This window comes from Meleagris gallopavo, chromosome 4 (genome assembly GCF_905368555.1).
Source record: "Meleagris gallopavo chromosome 4, MGAL_WU_HG_1.1, whole genome shotgun sequence".
In the NCBI taxonomy this organism is placed as follows: domain Eukaryota; kingdom Metazoa; phylum Chordata; class Aves; order Galliformes; family Phasianidae; genus Meleagris; species Meleagris gallopavo.
Window position 1 is genome coordinate 14744209 of NC_139407.1, and position 7581 is coordinate 14751789.

Consider the following 7581-nt stretch of genomic DNA (forward strand, 5'->3'; position numbering starts at 1 on the left):
CCTTCGGGTGGGGGGGGGCCTGCCGCTCCGCAGGTCTAACGGTGTCCCCGCTGACGTTTCAGGAGCTGCTGCGGAAGAAAGAAGAAGCAGCGGCGTGGGCACGCGGGAGGCAGGATCGAGCAAGAAGAGGATGCGGAAGCGTGCCGACGCGGGGGGGAAGGAGAGAGGCACTCTGGGCAAAGCACCTGTCCCGTTAGCGGGGCCGCAGTCCCATTTGAGTTTGAGCGTTGCCGACGCCTTGGGTGACCAGGCCGGGTTTGTGCTGGGCGACCTCCCTGTAAGCAGGGCTCGGGTCTTTGCTGTTGCTGTAGTTGGCCTTTTGCCTTGCTGCTCCTTTGGCTGCCTGGGGAGCGTGGCCCCCTGTAACGGAGGGCGAGAGCCACCTCTCCGCACCTGAGAGGGAAATGGAGCTCGCCGGACCCCGAGGCCGCCCTGTAAGCAGGGTAGTGCCATTTCCCCGCCCCTCTTCCTCCTCCGGCCCCTCGGCATCGTTGCCTGGAGGTGGCGTGTCAATGCGACGGCCCCGTACTCGGGGTGCGCGTTGCGGCATCTGGCCTTTGGCTTTAGGTGGGAAGCCCCTTGGCACATTGAGGTCTTTGGCCTCCGTGCAGGCTAGGGACAGGTCACAGGCTCTTGTCTGTCCTTGCGCGGGCGCGTGTTCCGCTGGCAGCGTGACAGCCCCGTTCTCGGGGCGTGTGTCCCAAGCTGCGGAGCCCTCAGTCCCCCGAGCGGCCCGCCCGCCCTGTAATCAGGTGTGGGGAGGCTGCAGCATTGCAGCCGGCTGCTCTAGCCATCCAGCTGGCGGGAGTGACCCCTCCCTGTCCCGTCAGAGGGCGCAGGTTGAGGTGCTGCTTTTGTGTGTGGGGTGACCTCCCCGCTCGGCGGGTCGAGGTTGCTCCGTGGGTTCCCAAAGACGAGAGCTTGGTGATGTTCTGGTGCAGCCGGGCGGGCCGGCCTGTAGCTCAGGCGTTGGCGGGAGCCTCGTGCTCCGCGGGGCTTCTTGGTGAGGTTGGGGGATGGGGGTACCGTCCTGTAGGCAGGGCTGTGCGTGCCCCCCATGTGTGTGCTTGGTGAGCTGCGTTCTGAGAGACCCCCTGTAGTCAGGTGGGAATGTGGCCCCGGCCTTTCAGAGGCACGGGGCCGCGAGACGCGAGGTTGGGCTTGCGCCCTCCCTGGAATCGGGGCTGGGATCCCGACCGCGGCCTCTGGCCGTGTCGCCCCGCTGCCTGGCTGCTGAGAGTCGCTCCTGCCGCTGGGGGGGAAACCGAGCTCTGTGGCTCCAGGGGTGTTGTCCGCCCGCCTGTAATCAGGGTCTGGGTGCGCGAGCGTTTGCGCTCAGCTGGCAGCCTGTGTGGGTGACCGCCCCGTTAGCGGGGTGCGGGCCAAGGTGCCCCCGGACTGGGAGAGAAGGAGCCTCCCTCGGCCGGTAGGGATGGGGGCTGCCCTGTAAGCCAGGGAGCAGCAGTGCCCCGCAGTCCCAGGCCTTTTGCGATGGATGCGGTGGCTGGGTGTCCCCTGTAATCAGGGAAGCCGACTCTCTGGCCGCCGCTTGTTGTGTGCCCAGCTCCATTTGCCCAGTCTGCCCGCCTCTGTGATCCCCCGCAGCACCGGCTGGATGCGCGCCGTGCGCCAGTGAGGTGAGAAAAGCTGCTCAGAGCAGTTTTTGCTGGGGTGAACTGGGGAGGGGGGCTGCAAGGCCTTCCTCGGCTGGGTGGTGCTTTGCGATGTTGGGATTCCCTTTTCCTTCAGGTGGGGGGGGCCTGCCGCTCCGCAGGTCTAACGGTGTCCCCGCTGACGTTTCAGGAGCTGCTGCGGAAGAAAGAAGAAGCAGCGGCGTGGGCACGCGGGAGGCAGGATCGAGCAAGAAGAGGATGCGGAAGCGTGCCGACGCGGGGGGGAAGGAGAGAGGCACTCTGGGCAAAGCACCTGTCCCGTTAGCGGGGCCGCAGTCCCATTTGAGTTTGAGCGTTGCCGACGCCTTGGGTGACCAGGCCGGCTTTGTGCTGGGCGACCTCCCTGTAAGCAGGGCTCGGGTCTTTGCTGTTGCTGTAGTTGGCCTTTTGCCTTGCTGCTCCTTCGGCTGCCTGGGGAGCGTGGCCCCCTGTAACGGAGGGCGAGAGCCACCTCTCCGCACCTGAGTGGGAAATGGAGCTCGCCGGACCCCGAGGCCGCCCTGTAAGCAGGGTAGTGCCATTTCCCCGCCCCTCTTCCTCCTCCGGCCCCTCGGCATCGTTGCCTGGAGGTGGCGTGTCAATGCGACGGCCCCGTACTCGGGGTGCGCGTTGCGGCATCTGGCCTTTGGCTTTAGGTGGGAAGCCCCTTGGCACATTGAGGTCTTTGGCCTCCGTGCAGGCTAGGGACAGGTCACAGGCTCTTGTCTGTCCTTGCGCGGGCGCGTGTTCCGCTGGCAGCGTGACAGCCCCGTTCTCGGGGCGTGTGTCCCAAGCTGCGGAGCCCTCAGTCCCCCGAGCGGCCCGCCCGCCCTGTAATCAGGTGTGGGGAGGCTGCAGCATTGCAGCCGGCTGCTCTAGCCATCCAGCTGGCGGGAGTGACCCCTCCCTGTCCCGTCAGAGGGCGCAGGTTGAGGTGCTGCTTTTGTGTGTGGGGTGACCTCCCCGCTCGGCGGGTCGAGGTTGCTCCGTGGGTTCCCAAAGACGAGAGGTTGGTGATGTTCTGGTGCAGCCGGGCGGGCCGGCCTGTAGCTCAGGCGTTGGCGGGAGCCTCGTGCTCCGCGGGGCTTCTTGGTGAGGTTGGGGGATGGGGGTACCGTCCTGTAGGCAGGGCTGTGCGTGCCCCCCATGTGTGTGCTTGGTGAGCTGCGTTCTGAGAGACCCCCTGTAGTCAGGTGGGAATGTGGCCCCGGCCTTTCAGAGGCACGGGGCCGCGAGACGCGAGGTTGGGCTTGCGCCCTCCCTGGAATCGGGGCTGGGATCCCGACCGCGGCCTCTGGCCGTGTCGCCCCGCTGCCTGGCTGCTGAGAGTCGCTCCTGCCGCTGGGGGGGAAACCGAGCTCTGTGGCTCCAGGGGTGTTGTCCGCCCGCCTGTAATCAGGATCTGGGTGCGCGAGCGTTTGCGCTCAGCTGGCAGCCTGTGTGGGTGACCGCCCCGTTAGCGGGGTGCGGGCCAAGGTGCCCCCGGACTGGGAGAGAAGGAGCCTCCCTCGGCCGGTAGGGATGGGGGCTGCCCTGTAAGCCAGGGAGCAGCAGTGCCCCGCAGTCCCAGGCCTTTTGCGATGGATGCGGTGGCTGGGTGTCCCCTGTAATCAGGGAAGCCGACTCTCTGGCCGCCGCTTGTTGTGTGCCCAGCTCCATTTGCCCAGTCTGCCCGCCTCTGTGATCCCCCGCAGCACCGGCTGGATGCGCGCCGTGCGCCAGTGAGGTGAGAAAAGCTGCTCAGAGCAGTTTTTGCTGGGGTGAACTGGGGAGGGGGGCTGCAAGGCCTTCCTCGGCTGGGTGGTGCTTTGCGATGTTGGGATTCCCTTTTCCTTCAGGTGGGGGGGGGCCTGCCGCTCCGCAGGTCTAACGGTGTCCCCGCTGACGTTTCAGGAGCTGCTGCGGAAGAAAGAAGAAGCAGCGGCGTGGGCACGCGGGAGGCAGGATCGAGCAAGAAGAGGATGCGGAAGCGTGCCGACGCGGGGGGGAAGGAGAGAGGCACTCTGGGCAAAGCACCTGTCCCGTTAGCGGGGCCGCAGTCCCATTTGAGTTTGAGCGTTGCCGACGCCTTGGGTGACCAGGCCGGCTTTGTGCTGGGCGACCTCCCTGTAAGCAGGGCTCGGGTCTTTGCTGTTGCTGTAGTTGGCCTTTTGCCTTGCTGCTCCTTCGGCTGCCTGGGGAGCGTGGCCCCCTGTAACGGAGGGCGAGAGCCACCTCTCCGCACCTGAGTGGGAAATGGAGCTCGCCGGACCCCGAGGCCGCCCTGTAAGCAGGGTAGTGCCATTTCCCCGCCCCTCTTCCTCCTCCGGCCCCTCGGCATCGTTGCCTGGAGGTGGCGTGTCAATGCGACGGCCCCGTACTCGGGGTGCGCGTTGCGGCATCTGGCCTTTGGCTTTAGGTGAGAAGCCCCTTGGCACGTTGAGGTCTTTGGCCTCCGTGCAGGCTAGGGACAGGTCACAGGCTCTTGTCTGTCCTTGCGCGGGCGCGTGTTCCGCTGGCAGCGTGACAGCCCCGTTCTCGGGGCGTGTGTCCCAAGCTGCGGAGCCCTCAGTCCCCCGAGCGGCCCGCCCGCCCTGTAATCAGGTGTGGGGAGGCTGCAGCATTGCAGCCGGCTGCTCTAGCCATCCAGCTGGCGGGAGTGACCCCTCCCTGTCCCGTCAGAGGGCGCAGGTTGAGGTGCTGCTTTTGTGTGTGGGGTGACCTCCCCGCTCGGCGGGTCGAGGTTGCTCCGTGGGTTCCCAAAGACGAGAGGTTGGTGATGTTCTGGTGCAGCCGGGCGGGCCGGCCTGTAGCTCAGGCGTTGGCGGGAGCCTCGTGCTCCGCGGGGCTTCTTGGTGAGGTTGGGGGATGGGGGTACCGTCCTGTAGGCAGGGCTGTGCGTGCCCCCCATGTGTGTGCTTGGTGAGCTGCGTTCTGAGAGACCCCCTGTAGTCAGGTGGGAATGTGGCCCCGGCCTTTCAGAGGCACGGGGCCGCGAGACGCGGGGTTGGGCTTGCGCCCTCCCTGGAATCGGGGCTGGGATCCCGACCGCGGCCTCTGGCCGTGTCGCCCCGCTGCCTGGCTGCTGAGAGTCGCTCCTGCCGCTGGGGGGGAAACCGAGCTCTGTGGCTCCAGGGGTGTTGTCCGCCCGCCTGTAATCAGGGTCTGGGTGCGCGAGCGTTTGCGCTCAGCTGGCAGCCTGTGTGGGTGACCGCCCCGTTAGCGGGGTGCGGGCCAAGGTGCCCCCGGACTGGGAGAGAAGGAGCCTCCCTCGGCCGGTAGGGATGGGGGCTGCCCTGTAAGCCAGGGAGCAGCAGTGCCCCGCAGTCCCAGGCCTTTTGCGATGGATGCGGTGGCTGGGTGTCCCCTGTAATCAGGGAAGCCGACTCTCTGGCCGCCGCTTGTTGTGTGCCCAGCTCCATTTGCCCAGTCTGCCCGCCTCTGTGATCCCCCGCAGCACCGGCTGGATGCGCGCCGTGCGCCAGTGAGGTGAGAAAAGCTGCTCAGAGCAGTTTTTGCTGGGGTGAACTGGGGAGGGGGGCTGCAAGGCCTTCCTCGGCTGGGTGGTGCTTTGCGATGTTGGGATTCCCTTTTCCTTCAGGTGGGGGGGGCCTGCCGCTCCGCAGGTCTAACGGTGTCCCCGCTGACGTTTCAGGAGCTGCTGCGGAAGAAAGAAGAAGCAGCGGCGTGGGCACGCGGGAGGCAGATCGAGCAAGAAGAGGATGCGGAAGCGTGCCGACGCGGGGGGGAAGGAGAGAGGCACTCTGGGCAAAGCACCTGTCCCGTTAGCGGGGCCGCAGTCCCATTTGAGTTTGAGCGTTGCCGACGCCTTGGGTGACCAGGCCGGCTTTGTGCTGGGCGACCTCCCTGTAAGCAGGGCTCGGGTCTTTGCTGTTGCTGTAGTTGGCCTTTTGCCTTGCTGCTCCTTCGGCTGCCTGGGGAGCGTGGCCCCCTGTAACGGAGGGCGAGAGCCACCTCTCCGCACCTGAGTGGGAAATGGAGCTCGCCGGACCCCGAGGCCGCCCTGTAAGCAGGGTAGTGCCATTTCCCCGCCCCTCTTCCTCCTCCGGCCCCTCGGCATCGTTGCCTGGAGGTGGCGTGTCAATGCGACGGCCCCGTACTCGGGGTGCGCGTTGCGGCATCTGGCCTTTGGCTTTAGGTGGGAAGCCCCTTGGCACGTTGAGGTCTTTGGCCTCCGTGCAGGCTAGGGACAGGTCACAGGCTCTTGTCTGTACTTGCGCGGGCGCGTGTTCCGCTGGCAGCGTGACAGCCCCGTTCTCGGGGCGTGTGTCCCAAGCTGCGGAGCCCTCAGTCCCCCGAGCGGCCCGCCCGCCCTGTAATCAGGTGTGGGGAGGCTGCAGCATTGCAGCCGGCTGCTCTAGCCATCCAGCTGGCGGGAGTGACCCCTCCCTGTCCCGTCAGAGGGCGCAGGTTGAGGTGCTGCTTTTGTGTGTGGGGTGACCTCCCCGCTCGGCGGGTCGAGGTTGCTCCGTGGGTTCCCAAAGACGAGAGCTTGGTGATGTTCTGGTGCAGCCGGGCGGGCCGGCCTGTAGCTCAGGCGTTGGCGGGAGCCTCGTGCTCCGCGGGGCTTCTTGGTGAGGTTGGGGGATGGGGGTACCGTCCTGTAGGCAGGGCTGTGCGTGCCCCCCATGTGTGTGCTTGGTGAGCTGCGTTCTGAGAGACCCCTGTAGTCAGGTGGGAATGTGGCCCCGGCCTTTCAGAGGCACGGGGCCGCGAGACGCGAGGTTGGGCTTGCGCCCTCCCTGGAATCGGGGCTGGGATCCCGACCGCGGCCTCTGGCCGTGTCGCCCCGCTGCCTGGCTGCTGAGAGTCGCTCCTGCCGCTGGGGGGGAAACCGAGCTCTGTGGCTCCAGGGGTGTTGTCCGCCCGCCTGTAATCAGGGTCTGGGTGTGCGAGCGTTTGCGCTCAGCTGGCAGCCTGTGTGGGTGACCGCCCCGTTAGCGGGGTGCGGGCCAAGGTGCCCCCGGACTGGGAGAGAAGGAGCCTCCCTCGGCCGGTAGGGATGGGGGCTGCCCTGTAAGCCAGGGAGCAGCAGTGCCCCGCAGTCCCAGGCCTTTTGCGATGGATGCGGTGGCTGGGTGTCCCCTGTAATCAGGGAAGCCGACTCTCTGGCCGCCGCTTGTTGTGTGCCCAGCTCCATTTGCCCAGTCTGCCCGCCTCTGTGATCCCCCGCAGCACCGGCTGGATGCGCGCCGTGCGCCAGTGAGGTGAGATAAGCTGCTCAGAGCAGTTTTTGCTGGGGTGAACTGGGGAGGGGGGCTGCAAGGCCTTCCTCGGCTGGGTGGTGCTTTGCGATGTTGGGATTCCCTTTTCCTTCAGGTGGGGGGGGGCCTGCCGCTCCGCAGGTCTAACGGTGTCCCCGCTGACGTTTCAGGAGCTGCTGCGGAAGAAAGAAGAAGCAGCGGCGTGGGGACGCCAGAGGCAGTGTAGAGCAAGAAGATTCTGTTGACTGTCAGTCTTGTTCGATTGACTTGTCTTTTGGAGCCATAGTTCTAGTGTGTCTATTGCTCTTGTTTGCTCTCTGTTTCCTTCTTAGTTATTTGAGAATAAAATTTATTTACGTGTTTTTTGTTGCTGTGGTATTTCCTTTTCATCTCTGGCCTGAATTGAGTTTTTGTGTTAAGTTATGCCTCTGTTAGCATAAAGGTTCTTGTTCAATTGCCAGCCAGGCTTTTGTTTCTCTCTTCCGCCTCAAGGAATATCCCTTTTTTCTTTTCTGAGGGTTATGGTGGCCTTGCTGTGGGGTGTTGTCATTTTTTTCCAAACTATCCTTACGTGTCATGGCATAGGGTATGGAATATTGCCTTGGTCTGCTTAAGACCAAGCTTAAGCTCTCCTTTTTCTGTCTGTGCTTCCTGTGCTGCTCCAAGCCCTCTTCCTGTTCGGTAGGAGAAATCAAGAAATATGAACATCATTCACTCTGTTCACA

General features: G+C 64.9%; 1 protein-coding gene across 2 annotated transcripts in view; it reads left to right on the forward strand.

Moving 5' to 3' along the window:
* The window catches only part of LOC146544419 (UPF0462 protein C4orf33-like), a 38463-nt gene extending 31245 nt beyond the window's left edge, over nucleotides 1-7218 (forward strand). For both annotated transcript variants that reach the window (XR_014882757.1, XR_014882758.1), the window contains 5 exons: nucleotides 63-1637; nucleotides 1804-3378; nucleotides 3546-5120; nucleotides 5287-6859; nucleotides 7027-7218. The gene's annotated coding sequence lies outside the window, so the exon portion shown is untranslated. The remainder of the gene's footprint in view (nucleotides 1-62; nucleotides 1638-1803; nucleotides 3379-3545; nucleotides 5121-5286; nucleotides 6860-7026) is intronic.
* Nucleotides 7219-7581: the final 363 nt, after the last annotated feature.